Source organism: Pongo abelii, chromosome 19 (assembly GCF_028885655.2).
Source record: "Pongo abelii isolate AG06213 chromosome 19, NHGRI_mPonAbe1-v2.0_pri, whole genome shotgun sequence".
Taxonomy (NCBI): domain Eukaryota; kingdom Metazoa; phylum Chordata; class Mammalia; order Primates; family Hominidae; genus Pongo; species Pongo abelii.
The window spans coordinates 56,322,376-56,342,916 of record NC_072004.2 but is presented as its reverse complement, the minus strand read 5'-3'; the positions used below and the strand labels follow the sequence as shown (position 1 = coordinate 56,342,916).

At 40.9% G+C, this 20,541-nt stretch overlaps 1 non-coding gene and 1 pseudogene across 1 annotated transcript; both read right to left on the bottom strand.

The window, feature by feature from the left end:
- Positions 1 to 524: 524 nt before the first annotated feature.
- Positions 525 to 16,454, bottom strand: LOC134760519 (putative uncharacterized protein encoded by LINC00269; annotated as a pseudogene).
- On the bottom strand, positions 7,627 to 7,767 carry LOC112129855 (U4 spliceosomal RNA). Its single transcript, XR_002912194.1, has one exon. It is a non-coding gene; the product is annotated as a U4 spliceosomal RNA (small nuclear RNA).
- Positions 16,455 to 20,541: the final 4,087 nt, after the last annotated feature.

Here is a 20,541-nt window from a genome sequence, read left to right as displayed (position 1 = left end):
TTGAACTCCTGGCCTCAAATGATCCACCTGTCTTGGCCTCCCAAAGTGCTGGGATTACAGGCATGAGCCACAGTGCCCACCCCTTTTCATCCCCTTATTTTGATAATTGAGTGCCCCTTACCATGTGGGAACTAACTCTTACCCATTTGATCCATAGATCTTCCCTAGGATTCGATGTGTACATGTTTGCAGAGAAAAGCTGAGGTACTTAGGCTACGATGCAGGCCTGGGCCTACTGGAGCTATCTTCCCCAACCTTTAAAGTCACCCTGAAGAAAGCTTGAAGGCACCAAGTAATCAGGGAATGAACCCAAGCCAAGTAGAGATGACAAAGAAGAGGCAGAAAGTCACAATGACATATACAACCCTGTCCTTCCCAGTATGTGAGCCAATAAACCAGTTTTTTTTTTTTTTTTTGCTTTGCTTAAGCTACTTTGAGTTGAATTTTTGTCCTTGTAATGAAGAGTCCCAACTAATATAGCCCTGTATTTCAAGAAATTCACATATCTGGCCAGGCACAGTGGCTCAGTGGCTCACATCTGTAATCCCAGCACTTTGGGAGGCCTAGGTGGGTGGATCACCTGAGGTCAGTAGTTCGAGACCAGCCTGACCAATATGGTGAAACCCCATCTCTACTTAAAATACAAAAATTAGCCAGGTGTGATGGGGTGCACCTGTAGTCTGAGCTACTCGGGAGGCTGAGACAGGAGAATTGTTTTAACCTGGGAGGCGGAGGTTGCAGTGATCCAAGATATCATCACTGAACTCCAGCCTGGGCGACAGAGTAAGACTCCGTCAAAGAAAGAAAGAGAGAGAGAGAGAAGGGAGGGAGGGAGGGAGGGAAATTCACGTATCTAACCAAAATCCACATGTTAGAGGTCTGAGGGCTAAGCTCCTCTTTTTCTTTCCCTTCAAGATCTATCCCACCCCTCCGAAAGCAGATCTGGGGAGGGTTTCCTTGTAACTTTTGTGTTGAAGCAATGTGGCTTAAGTCCAAAGCTGAAATAGGGCTTTCACTAATTCTATTCACATCCAGGCTTTCCAATCTATCTTTAGAAAAAGTTGGCTCTGCCAGGAAGACACTCCTTAAGCCAGTGGTGCATAGGATCAAGATCTGTTTCATAAACCCTGGCACTGCAGAAAAGATAGCATAGCAAGCATATGTGAGAGAGCAAACCCCCTTTTCAGTGCACGGCTCCTGGTTCCTGCTTCTAATGGCTTGTCCTGATGTCAGCAATCAGGTAAGTCACTCATCCTTCCCTGAAGGAAGAGCAGGCAAGGATAGTGCAGTGTGGACCCCCAGGGAGTCTATTTCTACAAATCTCCTTTTTTGTCTGTGGATATGGAAATATTAAGGAGAGTCACTCCCTCTGCCTTCCCATTTCTTGGGTTCTGATCCCCTTTCCTCTGGTAATAGCACCTCATCCTAGTTCTTCCCATACTACTCTTAGTACTGTACCTCGAAGGGTTGGTTTGAAGAGAAAACCCATCAGAATGGACCAATCAGAACCCATCTCTGAACTTTCTGCATCAATTTCAACCTTCTGTGTTGGCTTCCTCAGGTAATACCATCTTCAAAGTCACTTTCCTTTCCTAAGGGCCTCTGTAAAGCTGTTTCCCTGTGAAATGTGTTTCCTTATCCTCTCACTTGAGTAGCTTTTTTTGTCTCCCTTTAGACCTCAACTTAAATATGACTTCTGCAACTCAAATGTATCCCTTCAGAGAGGTCTTCCCAGTCCGTTCTATTTAAACCAGGACTTCCATTGTGATTCTCCAACTCAACCCTTTGTTTGTTTCACAACTGAAAGGAACAATTACTATGTTTTAAATATGGACTGACATAAGGAAATGAAACGTATTTGCTGCTAAAAATTGAGATGAAGAAGCACATTGAACCATCTTGTAAAACTACATTTTAAAATATTCAATAGGAGAAAAATTGTTCCAAACCTGGACTGGGATGGAATATTTTTTGGGATATAATTCACAAGCTCCTTCTGGGGAGAGAATTGCATTCCTGATAAAATACTTAAGGAATTTTTCTGAACTTTAAATTACGACTTGTTCTGGGAAAACTAATCACCTGGCCATTTAACTGAGTAGAGTGACCTTAAACAAACATTCTTTTATATCTAATCTAAAAGTGATTAACCTTTCTGTTTTCCTATAAAATATTTCTGCCAAGAGTGAATCTTTGGATTGGTCTGCTAGAGGCCTTTTCCTTGCAGTCAGATTGTAATAAAACATTGCACTTTGCTTGTAACTAAATTGTCTGAAAAGTTTTGCTTTTTTATTTTTTTATTTTTATTTATTTATTTTTGAGACAGAGTTTCAATTTTTTTTTTTTTTGGTATATATTTTTTGAGACGGAGTCTCGCTCTGTCTCCCAGGCTGGAGTGCAACGGCGCTATCTCGGCTCACTGCAAGCTCCACCTCCTGGGTTGATGCCATTCTCCTGTCTCAGCCTCTCAAGTAGCTGGGACTACAGGTGCCCGCCACCAAGCCCGGCTACTTTTTGTATTTTTAGTAGAGACGGGGTTTCACTGTGTTAGCCAGGATGGTCCGGTCTCCTGACCTCGTGATCCTCCCGCCTCGGCCTCCCAAAGTGCTGGGATTACAGGCGTGAGCCACCGCGCCCAGCCGAGAGACAAGAGTTTCATTCTTGTTGCTCAGGCTGGAGTGCAATGGCGCGGTTTCAGCTCACTGCAACCTCTGCCTCCTGGGTTCACACGATTCTCCTGCCCCAGCCTCCCAAATTGCTGGGATTATAGGTGCCCACCAACATGCCTGGCTACTTTTGGTATTTTTAGTAGAGACGGGGTTTCACCAAGTTGGTCAGGCTCCTGATCTCCGGTGATCCACCCGCCTTGGCCTCCCAAAGTGCTGCGATTACAGGTGTGAGCCACCACACCTGGCCAGTTTTGCTTTTTAAAAAATAACAACAACAACATACATTATAGTATCTTTACACACTATATTTATTCATAACTTCTTTTGAGTCTTGTCCTCACACTAGACTATATAGTTTTAAACTGTAAGCTACAATAGGACAGCGAGCAGGTTTGTATTACTTGGTGATTATCCCTAGGAACAACTTAGCACAGTACCTGGCAAACAGTAGGAGCTGCAGTGATATTTGTTAAGCTGATGAGTAATAAGTGAATGAATGAAATTTAAATGTGTGCACATTTGCAGACTAGATGAATTTAAATACAAATGAGTGTGCATCTCCTCTTTGTCTGTGACAAATAAACGTGAAAGAATGGAGTCCTTCCTTTCCCCTCTCTGATCTGTAATGTGAACGTACCTGAGCCTCCTCGGCACTCTGTGATTCCCTAGGAAGGCCACTCTTAAATGTCATCTCATCCAAACAATGCAAATCCCACTACAAAAATACTGGAGAGTAATGTTTTTACTGAAGGTTTCAAGGGAGACAGAAGAGGAGAAGTTATGAAATACACCACTACCAGCACCTTTTAAATTCTTACCTGAGGCTGGGCACGATGGCTCACGCCTGTAACACCAGCTCTTTGGGAGGCCGAGGCAGGCGGATCACCTGAGGTCAGGAGTTCGAGACCAGCCTAACTAACATGGAGAAACCCCGTCTCTACTAAAAATACAAAAAATTAGCTGTGCATGGTGGCGCATGCCTGTAATCCCAGCTACTCGGGAGGCTGAGGCAGGAGAATCGCTTGAACCTTGGAGGTGGAGGTTGCAGTGAGCCGAGGTTGCGCCACTGCACTCCAGCCTGGGCAACAAGAGTGAAACTCCGTTTCAAAACAAACAGACAAACAAACAATGCTTACCTGAAGTATTTCTCTCTCCCTAGAGAGAGAGAGCCACACACTTTCTCTCTCTCTCTCTTTTTTTTTTTTTTTTTGAGATGGAATCTCGCTTTGTCACCCAGCCTGGAGTGCAGTGGCACAATCTCAGATCACTGCAACCCCTGCCTCCTGGGCTCAAATGATCCTCCTACCTCAGCCTCCTGAGTAGCTGGGAGCACAGATGCGTACCACCATGCCCAGCTAAATTTGTATTTGTTGTACAGATGGGGTTTCATCATGTTGCCCAGGCTGGTCTCGAACTCCTGAACTTAAGTGATCTGCCCACCTTAACCTCCGAAAGTGCTGGGATTACAGGTGTGAACCACCACGCCCGGCCTCTCTCTTCTTTCTCTCAAATCTGTTCAGCCTCCCTCCCGGTCTTTGACCCTTATACTTCCTCTCTTCCTCTTCCTCTTTTTCCCTGTTATCTTCCCCTGTAGGTCTCTTCCCTTTTCTGAAGTGAAACAAGTGACCCCCTTTTGGGTTCTTCAGTTTGCATCTCTACCTTCTCAGTAACTACTCTAAAGAAAAGCTTTTCTTCAGGATACACAATTAATAGAATATGGGAGACAGGAAGGGATGACAAATAATTTTTCTTTTTCTTTTTCATATTCCTTCTGTCTGAGATTACACAAAGTGGGGCGGAGGATTAATTGAGTGCGTAAAACAGTAGTGCATTTAGCGCAAAACAGTAGAAAATATACCAAAAAGGCTGGGTGTGGTGGCTTACCCCTGAAATCCCAGCACTTTGGGAGGCCAAGGTGGGTGAAGCACTTGAGCCCAGGAGTTCGAGACCAGCTTGGGCAACATGGCAAAACCCCGTCTCTCCAAAAAAATAAATTAATAAAAAATAGCCAGGCATGGTGGTGTGTGCCTGTAGTCCCAGCTACTTGGGAGGCTGAGGTGGGAGGATCACCTGGGCTCAGTTAGTCGAAGCTACAGTGAACCTTGGTTGTGCCACTGCACTCCAGCCAGGGTGACAGAGCAAGACCCTGTCTCAAAAAACAAAACAAAATGATTTATATAGTTTTGTTTTATATGTATAACTTATAAATATATATATTTATAAGCATGTGTGTGTGTATACATATATATATACACCAAAATATGAAGCCTGTACTCATATACCAAAATATGAAGCCTGTACTCATATACCAAAATACGAAGCCTGTACTCAAGAGGTCTGCGTAATTAGACAGATTGTCCTTTAGGGGCACTAAAAGTATTAAATGATTTGCCTTGGCTTTCATTTGTGCCAAACTTGCTAGTTATGTAATTGACAACTCAACTGGTTAAGGCTTCTCTGTGTAACTTCTAAAAGAATGCATTTGTCTACCTAAAGAAAGAAACTGAGGCAAAATTAATATAGTTTGTTTGGGCCAAGGTTGAGGACTGCAGCCTGGAAACACTTCGTAGTTTTGTTGGGAAGTGCTCCAGAGAATAAAGGAGAGGCTTACGTTTTTTTTTTTTTTAATTTTTATTTTATTTATTTATTTATTTATTTATTTTTTGAGACGGAGTTTCGCTGTTGTTGCCCAGGCTGGAGTGCAATGGCGCGATCTCCGGCTCACCGCAACCTCCGCCTCCTGGGTTCAAGTAATTCTCCTGCCTCAGCCTCCCGAGCAGCTGGGATTACAGGCCTGTGCCACCACACCCGGCTAATTTTGTATTTTTAGTAGAGACGGGGTTTCTCCATGTTGGTCAAGGTGGTCTCGAACTCCCAACCTCAGGTGATCCGCCCACCTCAGCCTCCCAAAGTGCTGGGATTACAGGAGTAAGCCACCACGCCCGGCTGAGGCTTACGTTTTTAAAGAAAAAATAATGAATCAGGAGAGGGAGTGATTACAGAAGTCGTTTGTGAGGAATTTTCTTTTTTTTATTTTTTATTTTTTATTTTTTGGAGACAGAGTCTTGCTCTGTTTCCCAGACTGGAGTGCAGTGGCACAATCTTGGCTCACTGCTACCTTGTGATGAATTTTCATTGGTTTACAGAAATAATATTGATTAACGATTGGCAATATACATTGCTGAACTATAGAGTATGAGTTATGGTGTCCAGTGTATGGCATTGTTAGGTTTATTTATAGCTACTTGGGGTCAGTAAATCTAGAGCCCACATAGCAAGTAGCTTCATGAAGTGATGACCTAACTCAAGGGGGAGTGAAGCGTGACTCTTGTTACATTTCAATGCTCTGGGCCTGATAATTTAAAGCAGGGCTTGCATTTCTCAGATAAAAAGTTTCTTTTCTTTCTCACGTTGCAGATTCCATCTGTATGATTTTTTTTTTTTTTTTTTGAGATGGCGTCTTGCTGTGTCGCCCAGCCTGGAGTGCAGCGGCACGATCTCGGCTCACTGCAACCTCTGCCCCCTTGGGTTCAAGCAATTCGCCTGCCTCAGCCTCCCTAGTATCTGGGATTACAGGTACCCGCCACCACGCCCAGCTAATTTTTGTATTTTTAATAGAGACAGGGTTTCGCCATGTTGGCCAGGCTGGTCTCGAACTCCTGACCTCAAGTCATCTGCCCACCTCGGCCTCCCAAAGTGCTGAGATTACAGGCATGAGCCACTGTGCTCAGCCCATCTATATGATTTTTTAAGTCACTTAATGCTCTCTCATTTAAGGGGTCTTTTATTGCCTTCCAGATGCAACCTTTCTTCATTAAAAAAAATAGTCTGGGCAACATGGTGAAACTCCATCTCTACAAAAACATACAAAAATTAGCCCAGCATGGTGGCGGGCGCCTGTAGTTCCAGCTGCTCAGGAGGCTGAGGTGGGAGAATCGCTTGAGCCCAGGAGGCAGAGGTCACAGTGAGCCAAGATCACTCCACTGCACTCCAGCACAGGTGAAAGAGTGAGACCCCATTTCAAAAACAAATAAATAAAAATTAAAATTAAAAATATATTGCTAAATCCTTCATTGGACAAGGATGCAATAGACTTCTTGCAGGCCTTCTTTTTGCCAGTGCGGGCTGCCAATTATATGAATATAGGTCTAAGGATGCTAGAGAAGGAATTTTCAGCATTATACCATTCAAGCAAATGTTCAATGTCCAACCAAATAGCTAATTCTATATGGGACAAAAATAGATGGAAATGTGTTATTTGTAGTTCAGCTTGTGCTTGCTTTTTAAAAAAACTTAGCAAAGAACTGATTTCGTTTTTATATCCTGCTCTATTCTCTACAGTGACTTAAAAATACAATATAGAAACTTTAAAAATAGAATTTGTTATTCCCAGTGGCCCAAAAGGGATATTTAAAAGCACCTAAAAGCAAAATATAATGTAATTCATTGTAGTGCTGCTTTTAGTGTAACTTGGGGCTTTTAAAAAAAGACACATACTGGTTTTTTTTTCTGATTATAAAAGATGTCTATTGTGAAAAAGTGTTTAAATTTATGAAATAAAAATCATCAGTAATCCCCAAACCAAAGATAATCCCTATTGACATTTTGGGATATTTCCTTTCATCTTTTTTTTCTAGGGACAGGGCCAGTTGCAAGGGTGTACAACCTGTGCAGTCAGTCATGCAGGGCCCCTATTCAGAAGTGTCCCACACTTGATTTGAGGTTCTGTTGTTGCTTTCTTAAAATTCTTAATAATTTTGAACTGAATTTTCATTTTGCACTGGGCCCTGCAAATTACACAGTCAGTTCTGTCTGCAGATGATGCACACACACATACTAATTATATATATAATAACATATATATGTAAGATATATTATATATAATATGTACATTATATGTATAATCTGTGTCATTAAAATTCTTTGTAAATGTTATTTTTTTCTTTTTTTTGTTCAGTCTCCACAAAGACTGTCAAAAATTGCGAATGCCAACTATATTTCAAGTCGTTATGGCGGGGTATTGGGAAAAGTTTTCAATTAGCAATAATCGCACCTCGGATAAACCTCATTGGCTACAATACTGGCACTGCACAAAGCTGTAAATGTTATGTTTAATACTTACTATTTCATCATATGGAAACACAATCATTTATTTAACTATGCCCCTATTTCGTCTTAAATTTTAAATTTTTTAAATTTTGTTTTAAATTTTGTACTGTTATAAATAATGATATGAAAAATCTTTTTACGTTAATTAAAAATATATTTCTGATTATTTCCTTAAAATAACATCCCATACATAAAACTGAAGGGATAAAGGGATATTAACATTGTTGGACCTTTGTATTTAAATTGCCAGATAGCATTCCAGATATATTAATATTATCAGCAGAATGTAAGAAATTCTCTTTTCATACTCTTGGTGGCAAAGAATATTATAATTTTAAAATATTTGGTAATTGAGTAAGTCAATATATTATCCAATTACTTTAATTTCCATTTATTTGACTACCAGTAAAGAAGGTTTTAAAATATACATTTTATTAGTCATTTTTATTTCTTCTTGAAATTGTCCTTAGACTCTAAACTCCTCAACATGATTTTTAAGGCACTTGGTGTCCTACCACTCTGGGTTCATCTTCTACCACTCCTCTCCTTCCCATTCCCCACCCTATTCTAAGCTCTAGCCATGCTTAATTTTATTTAATATCTATAATTTGTCATGCTTTCTCTTGCTTCTGGCAATGTAAACATTCTACATACTATTTCTGGATGTCTTTTTCAATATCTCTTGTCTGGTTAATTTCTATTTGTCCTCCAGGTCTCAGCTTAAACATCCCTTCTCCAGAAAGCCTCCCCCACCCCTAGATTAGGTTGAGTGCCCTGCTGGGAGCTCCCAAATCATCCTGTATTATTATTATTATTTCTTCTTCTTCCTCTTCTTTCTTCTTCTTCTTCTTCTTCTTCTTCTTCTTCTTCTTCTTCTTCCTCTTCCTCTTCCTCTTCTTCTTCTTCTTCTCCTTCTCCTTCTCCTTCTTCTTCTTCCTCTTCTTCCCTTTCTTCTTCTTCTTCTTTTTCCTCCTCTTCCTTCTTCTTTCTCCTTCTTCTTGTTCTTCTTCTTCTTTCTTCTTCCCCTTCTCCTTCTTCTAGTACATATTTAATTTTGAAATGATTTTAGTTTTAAAGAAGAGCTACAAAGATGGTACACAGAGTTCCCATGTACCCTTCATCCAGCTTACCCAGTGTTAACATGTTACATAGCCATGGTACCATGATCAAAACTAAGTTATGAACACAGTTATGATACTATTAACTACAGACTTTATTCAGATTTCACTAATTTTTTTCACTGATGTCCCTTTTCTGTTCTAGGATCTAATCCTGGATAGCATATTGCATTTAGTTATCCTGTCTCCTTAGTCTCCTGTACTTCATATCTTATAGTGCTTAATGTATTTTATTATAATTTCCTCCCATTCTAGAATATAAGCTCTGTGAGAGTAAGGGCTGTTTTTTAAATTTTTCATTTATTTTTATTTTTAACCATTGCAACCTCAGCTCTTACAGTTGTACAGTGTCCATAGTAAGCAGGTGGTTTGTATGACTGAATAGAAAGCAGGATTTTTCCTTAAAGAGTTTCTCAGAAAAAAGGGCAACACCTTCCATTTAAGTTCTTACGAAATATCCTATATTATGTTACGTTCTCTCAATTTTTTTATTTAGAGCAATACAGTACTGTTCAAGGAACACACATTAGCCTGAAATGACCTCATAGAATGCATGGATGCTTGTAGACAGCATCTATTGGAATCAGTAAAAAATGGAGACAAAGACATTTAAAAACTTTTAGTAATCTGTGTTTTGGGGGCTGTGACCTCACAGAGGAAAGGGCTGGACGTCCTTGTGAACAGGTTTGTTTGTTTGGTTGGTTGGTTGATTGGGTTTTTTTGAGACGGAGTTTCGCTCTTGTTGCCCAGGCTCGAGTTCAATGGTGCGATCTTGGCTCACTACAACCTCCACCTCCCAGGTTCAAGCGATTCTCCTGCCTCAGTCTCCCAAGTAGCTGGGATTACAGGCATGTGCAGCCATGCCCAGTTAATTTTGTATTTTTAGTAGAGACGGTTTTCACTATGTTGATCAGGCTGGTCTTGAACTCCTGACCTCAGGTGACCCGCCCATCTCGGCCTCCCAAAGTGCTGGGATTACCAGCGTGAGCCACCATGCCCAGCCCTAAACAAGTTTTAAAGTAGAGGGGGAGCCAGGCATGGTGGCTCATGCCTGTAATCCAAGCATTTTGGGAGGCCAAGGCTGGCGGATCATTTGAGGCCAGGAGTTTGAGACCAGCCTGGTGAACATGGCGAAACCTCATCTCTACTGAAAATACAAAAATTAGCTGGGCGTGGCATGTGCCTGTAGTCCCAGCTACACAGGAGGCTGAGGCACGAGAACCACTTGAACCCGGGAAGCGGAGGTTTCAGTAAGCCAAGATCGTGCCACTGCACTCCAGCCTGGGAGCCTCCAAAACAAACAAAACAACAACAACAAACACAAAGTAAATGGGGGAATGGTGGGAAAGAGATGGAAGCTGAAGAACAATGCTGATTATAAAGTTCACTTCAAAAGCAATTCTGCTAAGTGGCTTACTTCCCTGGTCAAAACAACTGTTATCTCTTGCCTGAAACTGCTGCAACAGCCTTCCAAATGGTGTCTCCGAACCCCTCTTATCTATCTACAATCTTTTCTCCATGAACATTCAGAGTGATCTTTTTTTTTTTGAGACAGAGTCTCGCTCTGTCGCCCAGGCTGGGGTGCAGCGGTGCGATCTCAGCTCACGGCAAGCTCCGCCTCCCGGGTTCATGCCATTCTCCTGCCTCAGCCTCTCGAGTAGCTGGGACTACAGGTGCCCGCCACCACGCCCACTTAATTTTTTGTATTTTTAGTAGAGACGGGGTTTCACCATTTTAGCCAGGATGGTCTCGATCTCCTGACCTCGTTATCCGCCCGCCTCGGCCTCCCAAAGTACTGGGATTACAGGTGTGAGCCACTGCACCCCGCCAGAGTGATCATTTCAAAATTCAAATCTCCTACTTAAAAAACCTGTAATAGATTTGCAACTGATCTTTGAATAAAAATCAAAATTACTAATGACTTTAAAAAAACCTTGAATCCTTAGTGTCTCTCTCTCTCTCAATCTTTTTTTTTTTTTTTTTTTGAGACAGGGTCTTGCTCTGTTGCCCAGGTTGGAGTTCAGTGGTGCAATCATGGCCCACTGCTACCTTGATCTCCTGGGCTCCAGCAATCCTCACATCTCAGCCTCCTGAGTAGCTGGGACTACAGGCATACACCCCATGCCTGGATGATTTTTAAAAATTTTTTTGTAGAGAAGAAGTCTCATTATGTTGCTCAGGCTGGTCTCAAACTCCTGAAGTCAAGTGATTCCCCTGACCCGGCTTACCAAAGTGCTACGATTACAGGCATGAGCCACAGCACTGTCTCAAGCTTTCCTTAATGGCCCTTGTTAGAATTATAGTTATAACTATAAACTCTGTAAGGGCAAGATACACATCAATTTTTGCTCACCTTTGTCTTTCCAACACCTAGCAAAGTACCTGGCACAGGTAATTTGTAAGCACTTACGATTGTTTGAATACACGAACAAATGAGATCCTTCATTGGGAAATGAATTATCTACCCAGTGGTCTAAGAGAGTAAGCTTTAATATTTGTACTTTTTGGCTTCTGGAACTCCAAACTTTACTCTGAGCCCTGGCATCATGAGAATTGATCATCCAGTTTGGTTAAGACCATTCAGCTCTACCATTCTAGAATCAAATACCTGTTCAGCTTACATGATGTCTTATTTGAAGATATTCATTTCTAGGTGTCCACATCAAACAGGTCATCAATGACTGACATCTGCTGTCTGATTCTCTGAAAAGTCCTTCATCTCCACCTAAGAGAGCAGCCTGATATTTACCATATGAGAATTCTTCCCCTCAGCTCTCTTGGTCACCAATGATATGGGTCGTTTGTAGGTTTTCCAAGTTCTTCTCATGGTTAAGGGCATTTCAGGTGCCCTGCTTGGAAATGATAGCTCAGTTTCCAGTATTTGCAGAGAAGGAACATAAAACTTGGTGCAGCACGTACTTCAAGAAATCTTGGAGAATTAAGTGTTGCTTCTCAGTATCTCACTCCAGTTGTGTAGCTTTACACCTCATGTTGTAAGCATGAAGAGTAACCTAGAGTTATCAGGCAGCTTCATCACTTATACAGAAAAAAATGTATATTTTCCTTCTGTATAACTGATAGAATCCAGCTCTCTGTAGTATGTACTTCCTATAATCTGTTTGTGGAGTAAACCTGAGTTAATAGCAATTGTATCTCACACAGATACATTGCTCTGTGTCATGTGTCTTGCCTATTACTTCCTTGGAGAAAGTTATGAAAAGTTGTGTCCTGTACAGAGACACCACGATACTCTACATCTTCCATGCTACTTCCTTACTCCCTGGTCACAGGCTTAACTCAGAGTTCTAATACTACTGAACACTTCATTGTCTAAATGCCCCATTTACACCTTCTTCCTCTCTCCCTGAAGGCTTTCATAGATTGTGTATTCAAAAGGTCACTGAATCAAAAAGAAAATCACCATTCTTTATTTTTTTTCCTAGCACTTATAATCATCCAACATAATACACATATTTTGTTTACATTGTTTATTGTGATTCCCTTCACTAAAATGTATGCTTCAGGGATCCAGGAATGTCTGTCTGTTTTATTCACAATAGTAGTATTAGCGCTTAGTATAGAATCTAAAATATAGTAGGTGCTCATTAAATATTTGTTGAATGAATTAATGATGCCAAATCGATATAAGAAAGGATATTCAAACATAACTTTACCATGCATAGGGTTTTTCATCATTTCAAATTGCTGAACAAAATTCTCAAAGTTAAAAAACAAAAACAAACGTACTATGGAAGAGAATGTAGGCATTTAGATGAAACGAGGTGTAGAATTAGGGAATTTATACTAAAAATACCATCGAAGAGTGAGCACTTGGAGACAATCTACATGTATCCATATGTCACACATGTGCCTGGGCTTTGGTTGCTAGAAATTATTTCCCTGAATAATTTCTGGGGAGGGGATGTGTTTATAAACACCCTCCTTGGCAGAGCATGGTGGCTCATGCCTGTAATCCCAGCACTTTGGGAGGCGGAAGTGGGTGGATCACGAGATTAGGACCACCCTGGCCAACATGGTGAAACCCCATCTCTACTAAAAATACAAAAATTAGCCAGGCATGGCGGCGCGTGCCTGTAGTCCCAGCTACCAGGGAGGCTGAGGCAGAATTTTTTAAACCCGGGAGGCAGAAATTGCAGTGAACAGAGAGTCACTACAATCCAGCCTGGGCGACAGAGTGAGACTCCATCTGAAAACAAACAAACAAAAAACGAAACAAACAAAAAATGCCCTCCTTGATCTGCTTGGCTCTGTCTTCCTCTCAGGATCTCGGTCACTTGGCTTTCTTCCTTGCCAGAGGGGTATTAGGAGATGGTAGCTGAGTCCAGGGCTTTATAACCAAGGGAATAGGGAGAGGCAACCTCTTGGTGATGAGGACTGGGATGTAGCAGCAGTTTCCGGAACCTACTTTCTCATGACTGAATGTATGCAGGCTCTGGCTTCCCCAGTGGCTTCTTGGAGAAGTCAGGTGACGACTCACGGGAGATGAATTATTTATTCTTCTTCTGTGTCCTCCAACAGATTATTGAGACCCATACAGCCATTCCAGAGATGTTCCCATTTGATCAGGCAACCAGTTGTGTTTCTTTGAGAAGCTGTAGCCCCGATTCTTCCTTCTCTAGGATGGTACTCATCTTCCTCCCTCTCCCCACCTACAACAAAAATGAGCTCTATGAGCATTTTTTCAGGTTCTGTTTTCCGGGTAACCCAAGCTAGAGCCTAGAGAAGAGGGAAGTATTCTGAAACAACTCACTTTCAAAAGATTACATGAAACCACAGACATGTCTTAGGGTTCAAATCTTCTTTCATGTGCCTTGCTTCAAAAGTGTATATTTCTACTTCAATATAGTTAAGATATTAATCTGTGGCAAAAGTCAAATAACCATAAAATGAAAAATTGGTAGAACTTCAAGTGAAGACTGGAATAGTTGGAGATGAGTTGTTGTAATCAGAAAGACCCTTTTGTCAAATTCATTCATTCATTCAACAGAAAGCCAAGTACTAATCTAAGTGCTGGAGACACAACAGTGAATAAGACATATGGATCCTTCTGAAAGGAGCTTAAAAACAATGTGGGGAGACAAATGATAAATACAAAAATACTTAATATCGGTCAGGCATGGTGGCTCACGCCTGTAATCCCAGCACTTTGGGAGGCCAAAGCGGGCAGATCACTTGAGGTCAGAAGTTCGAGACCAGCCTGGCCAACATGGCGAAACCCCATCTCTACTAAAAATACAAAAATTAGCCAGGCGTGGTGGCACGCACCTGTAATCCCAGCTGCTCGGGAGGCTGAGGCAGGAGAATTGCTGGAACCCGGGAGGCAGAGGTTGCAGTGAGCTGAGATCATGCCACTGCACTCCAGCCCGGGTGACAGAATGAGACTCCGTCTCAAAAAGAAAAAAAAACAACAATATAATATCAAATAGTAATCAATGATTAGAAGAAAAATTAAAAAGAGAGCATAGAGAGTGATGAGACACTCTTTTAGGTAGCATCATCAGGAAAGGCTTCTCTGGGAAGGAAACTTAAGCAGAGATCAGAATGAGGGAGGTATCAGTGTAGAAGTCTATGAAATAGCATCTACTTTAGCCACATATACTCATAGGTTGTTTGTCAGATTTGCTTTGAATTGAAAATAAATAAATAGAGAAGAGAAGGAGAAAAGTTTTTGCCTTTCTTTCTTCTTCTTCTTTTTTTTTTTTTTTGGTCACAAAAACATCTAAGCCTGAATCTCTCCTAAATTCTTCTTTGTGGCTGGTTAGTCAATTTAGCCAAAGTTGAAGGTATTTCCTCCTTCTTGAATGCAAAATTACTTCTTTTTTTCTTTTTCTTTTTTTTAATAGAGACGAGGTCTATGTTGCCCAGGCTGGTCTTGAACTGGCCTCAAGAGATCTGTCTGCCTCTGCTAACATCGTGAAACCCCATCTCTATTAAAAATACAAAAAAAAAAAAAAAATTAGCCAGGAGTGGTGGTGGTGGATACCTGTAGTCCCAGCTACTCGGGAGGCTGAGGCAGGAGAATGGCATAAACCCAGGAGGCAGAGCTTGCAGTGAGCTGATATTGTGCCACTGCACTCCAGCCTGGGCAACAGAGTGAGACTCCGTCTAAAAAAAAAAAAAAAAAAAGAGATCTGCCTGCCTCTGCTTCCCAAAGTGCTGGGATTACAGGTGTGAGCCACTGCACCCTGCCCAAAATTACTTCTAGTCTTATTCTAGCCCTACACTTTGTCTGGTATTATTGCTATTTATTTGCACATCTCATATCCATTTAATATGGCATATGATTTTTCTTTTAAGAGGCAGAGTCTTGCTATGTTGCCCAGGCTGGTCTTGAACTCATGGGCTCAAGGGATCCTCCTGCCTTAGCCTGCCAAGTAGCTGGGACTACAGGCATGTGCCATGGTGCCTGACTAATGTGGTATATGCTTTGAAAGCAAAGTCTACATATTTTTAGCATTATAGTCCTTGAAATATCTAGTACAGTTCTGTCACAAAGTAAATACTTATTTGTTGAATTTAAGTTGTTATTTTTATTACCGTAGGTACGTTTTGGAGAAAATCACCTGACTCCTCAAAATTCCTAATCACAAATATATGTTTAATGTAGCTGTAGTGTTCTTTTTTTTTTTTTTTTTTTTAGAGACAGGGTCTCCCTCTGTCACCCAGACTGGAGTGCTGTAGCAGGATCATAGCACACTGCAGCCTTGAAGTTCTGGGCTCAAGCCATCCTTCTGCCTCAGCCTCTGGAGTAACTAGGACTATAGGCAGGAGCCACCACATCCAGCTAGTTTAGCCTCTTTGAAGCTATATTCATGCATGCCCATTTTTTTTTTTTTTTTTTTTTGAGACAGAGTTTCACTCTTGTTGCCCAGGAGTGAAATGAATGCAATGGCGTGATCTCAGCTCATCACAACCTCCGCCTCCAGGGTTCAAGCAATTCTCCTGCCTCAGCCTCCCGAATAGCTGGGATTACAGGCATGCACCACCATGCCCAGCTAATTTTGTATTTTTAGTAGAGATGGGGTTTCTCCATGTTGGTCAGGTTGGTCTTGAACTCCCGACCTCAGGTGATCCGCCCACCTTGGCCTCCCAAAATGCTGAGATTACAGATGTGAGTCACCGTGCCCAGCTGATTTTTAAAAAAAATAAAATATCTGGACTCAGACAAGTTTACCTAACCTCTCAGAGCCTAAGTGTAAAATTGTTATTCCTATAAAAATCAGAAATAATAATCATTTGACAGCATTTATTGGTACAAGAAAAGAGAACCGGGTGTGGTGGCTCATGCCTATAATCCCAGCACTTTGGGAGGCCAAGGTGGGCAGATCACTTGAACCAAAGAGTTTGAGACCAGCCTGGGTAACATGGTGAAACCCAGTCTCTACAAAAAATACAAAAGTTAGCTGGGCCTAGTGGTGTGTGCCTGTAGTCCCAGCTACTCAGGAGGCTGAGGCAGGAGGATGCTTCAGCAGGGAAGGTTGAGGATGCAGTGAGCTGAGATGGCACCACCGCACTCCAGCCTGGGTGACAGAGTGAGACCCTGTCTCAAAAAACAAATAATAAATAAATAAATAAATAATCTAGTACAGGACCAGATACATGGTAATATTTAATAAATCGTTGGTCATTCAATCAAGAAATTAAAAATTTTTAAAGGCTTGATCTGAAACCAGGTTATTTGTTCATGTAAAGAATGTGGTAGTTATTTGTTAATAGCATTTGTTGTTAGTTATTTCCCATAAGGAAATGATGATGTCATCACAAGATCTTTTCCTTAATCAGTTTTATTAAGGTATAAATTAATTATAATTACATATAATTAAATATAATTTACATGTAATTAAATTCACCAATTTTCAGTGTATAATTTTTGACAAATGCACACCGTAATCAGCATCACGATCAATATGTAGAATATTTCTCTCACTGTAAAAAGTTCCCTTGTACCTCTGTGAAAGCAATTTTCCCCTTCTACCCTCAGCCCCTGGCAACCACTGACTTGTTTTCTGCAAAAGATACTTTTTACTTTATAAGCAAATATTTACGAGGGCCTTCTATTTTTGTTTGTTTGTTTTTTTTGAGACGGAATCTCACTCTGTCACCCAGGCTGGGAGTGCAGTGGCACAATCTCTGCTCTCTGCAAGCTCCGCCTCCTGGGTTCACGCCATTGTCTAGCCTCAGCCTCCTGAGCAGCTGGGACTACAGGCACCCGCCACGACGCCCGGCTAATTTTTTGTATTTTTTAGTAGAGATAGGGTTTCACCATGCTAGCCAGGATGGTCTCGATATCCTGACCTCGTGAGTCGCCCGCATCGGCCTCCCAAAATGCTGGCTCACGCCTTTACATGCCCGGTATGAGGGCCTTCTATTTAGAAGTCCTTGAGCTAGATAGATACTTCATAGAATACAAAGATAAGTAAGACTCAGTTTATGTCCTTAAATAGCTAAAAATCTAGTCTAGTCGTATGTAATTCTGAGATTACTCTGTCTACACATAATATGGGACTGAATTTCAATATGAATTATGCCCACTAAAGAAGAATAAGGAAGAAAAAATATTGCAAATGGTTCCTGAACTTTTAGAATAGTAAACAAAAGATTCATGAGTGCCACTAATTAATTATAATTTATTTTAAAAGGCACAAATTTATGATTACAGGATTTCCAGATAATTTTTTGAAAGTAAACTCTTTAAAATTAAGTAACATACATACAGGAAACAAAAGTGCAGAAATCCTAAGTGCACAGCTTGATCTTTTCAGATTATTTATGGCAACCTAGACCAGCACTGTGTGACCAATGCAGTAAAAAGACAACATCCTGAAGTCTTATGGTTTAGAAAGAATAATGACATCACTGTAAGAAAGAAAGAGATAAGAGAATAATGTTCTGCAAAGGCTCACAAAGAATTGTGGGGATAAGTAGTGAGAAAATGGATGGCACATTAAAATTCATGAGGAAATGCCATTTAACTTCTATGAATAACAAAGCGATTATTATGCAGGATCAGGTTTTTCTTTCATCATTACAGAAAGACACAAAATCATTATCGTGATCTGCCATATGTTTTTCCTTTGTTATCAGATGCTGGGACAGGCCTATTAAATGTTCTGTGTTACCCAGGGGAATGGTCAGGGCGGTGAGTAATGGTGGTCACGATGCATATGGTTTTCTATAGTCCTAATTGTCAGTGCATTTAGATCCGAGGAAAGGAACAAATTAAAAAGGGCAGAATGGCTGGGTGGGCACTTTCTTGTGATTGCAAAGAACTGGGTCTATTCTTACCCTTTCTGCCCCTTGCTTTCTGCTTTACACCTGCCATTTCCAGACTGGACAAAGCCTTTGGTGGCTCCTTGGTCAATACAACGGGGACTACAATTAATTTAAGAAGGGGTAACGCGTGCAAATCGCAGAAAAATATTAACGCCAGGAGAAAAAACATAGTGTGGAAAAATAATCCTACAAAAATGTTTATAGTGGGGTCAAACATTTACCCACATTATAATTCCAATATATGCAAAGAAAATACTCCTTTTTAATTTCTATCATGGACCTAATTTTTCCTTGCAAGCTTCTACCTTGCTCTATAATAAGAGGAAAAAAAACAACCAAACATTAAACTTGTCATTCCAGGCAACAATCTTTTTTAGTTTAAATAGTTTATTTTGGCCCTGTGTGGTGGCTTACTTCTCTATTTAATCCCAGTGCTTTGGGAGACCAAGGAAGGAAAATGGCTTGAGGCCAGGAGTTCAAGACCAGCCTGGGAAACATAGCAAGCCCCGGTTTCTAGAAAAAATTTGAAAATTAGCTGGGTGTAGCAGTGCACACCTGTAGTCCCAGCTACTCAGGAGGCTGAGGCAGGAGGATTGCTTGAGTCCAGGAGTTCGAGGCTGTCGTGAACTATGATTGTGCCACTGCACTCCAGCCTAAGTGACTGAGACCCTGTCTCAAAAAATAAAAATAAATAAATAAATAAATGGTCACTTTTGAATAACATATTTTCTTTTGGTTAAATGCAGAATCTGTCACATTTCTTCCTGCTTCCCTCTGCTTCTGTTCAAAATAATGTCTAGCTGTACAGAGGGATTTGTGACCTAGGGTGGCAAGGAGAGGAAGGGCCTCAGATCTATGTGGGTGTCTCAGGATCAAATTTTTCTCTATACCAGAGTGCATGTTTAGGGGAGCAAGAGATCAACCCCCTTTTGCTCTTAGTGGCCTCTTTAGCTAGATCTAGAAACCAAATTGACACCAGGCAGATTAACAAGGGAAAAGCAAACAAATTGTATTAGTTCTACATGTACATGGGGATATTCACAAGAGCATGAAGTCTGAATAAGTGGCCAAAGCAAGATGCTTTTGTATTTTTAGACAAAAAATGATACATTTGAAAAGAAATGACAGGACAAAGAGTATCTGGCCAGGGGCAGTAAATTTTCTACGGGATTCACTAGGACATGTATGCAGGATGTAAAACAGGTGGAAGATAAGGGTTACTTCGTCAAGTACATTTATTCAGGTCCATTGCAGCCTCCGATTCTTTTTTTTTTGAAATGGAGTCTCGCTCTGCACCCCAGGCTGGAGTGCAGTGGTGTGATCTCACTCACTGTAACATCCTCCTCTAAGGTTCAAGCGATTCTCCTGCCTTAGCCTTCCAAGTAGCTGGGACTACAGGCGCCCGCCACCATGCCTGGTTAATTTTTGTATTTTTAGTAGAGACGGGGTTTCATCATGTTGGCCAGGCTGGTCTTGAACTCCTGACCTCAGGCGATCTGCCCTCCTGTACCTCCCAAAGTGCTGGGATTACAGTCATGAGCCACCCCACCTGGCCTGTAGCCTCCAATTCTAAGTCTCTGGTGATAAGGGTTTGCTCGCCCTGGTATGCAGAGGGTGCCCCTCCCAGAGGCATCTGTATCTCTTGCTGCATGGAGGAGGAGAAGGGTCAGCTCGCCCTTTCTGAAATTACAATTTCTCAACTGTTTTCAACTTGAAATGATTACTACACCAATCTGGAATATTTTGGGATGGCACATTCTTCACTCCTTCACATATCTCTGACTAAGTTATTTACATAGTAGAAATAAGTTCTCTATTATATCAGTAAAGTTGCAAAAGTAATTTATTTCTATTGTCTTTTATTTAATGTTTTTTTATCTACCATGTATTTACTTTTTTTTATACTTTCCTACCTTCTATTGAGTTACTGATTTATTTTTCACCCTTACTGACTTGAAAGTTATGTTAAAAAATTAACCTTTACTTATTATCGATTAAAAAGGAGTTTCTCTGATAAAAAAAGTGGGGTTTCAGGTTTATAACGTAAAGCTTTATGTGATATAGAAAAAGGTATCAGTAAACAAAGCATGCTGTTTTCTTACAGGCTTACACAATTTTGAAATCAATCTTTTCCTCATTGTAATTACATAGAAGCTTAAAATTTTTTTAAGTTTGTTTTATCCATTTTTCCTTGTATACTTTATCTTTGGTGAGAAGTTCACAGTTACCAAGTATATTTTCTTCACAGTGGTAAAATTAACAAGAACTTACTTTTGCTTTTTTAATTTATAAGAACAATATCACTTCCTTTTACGGAATCAACGTTTACTCTTAAATTTATAACATGCATG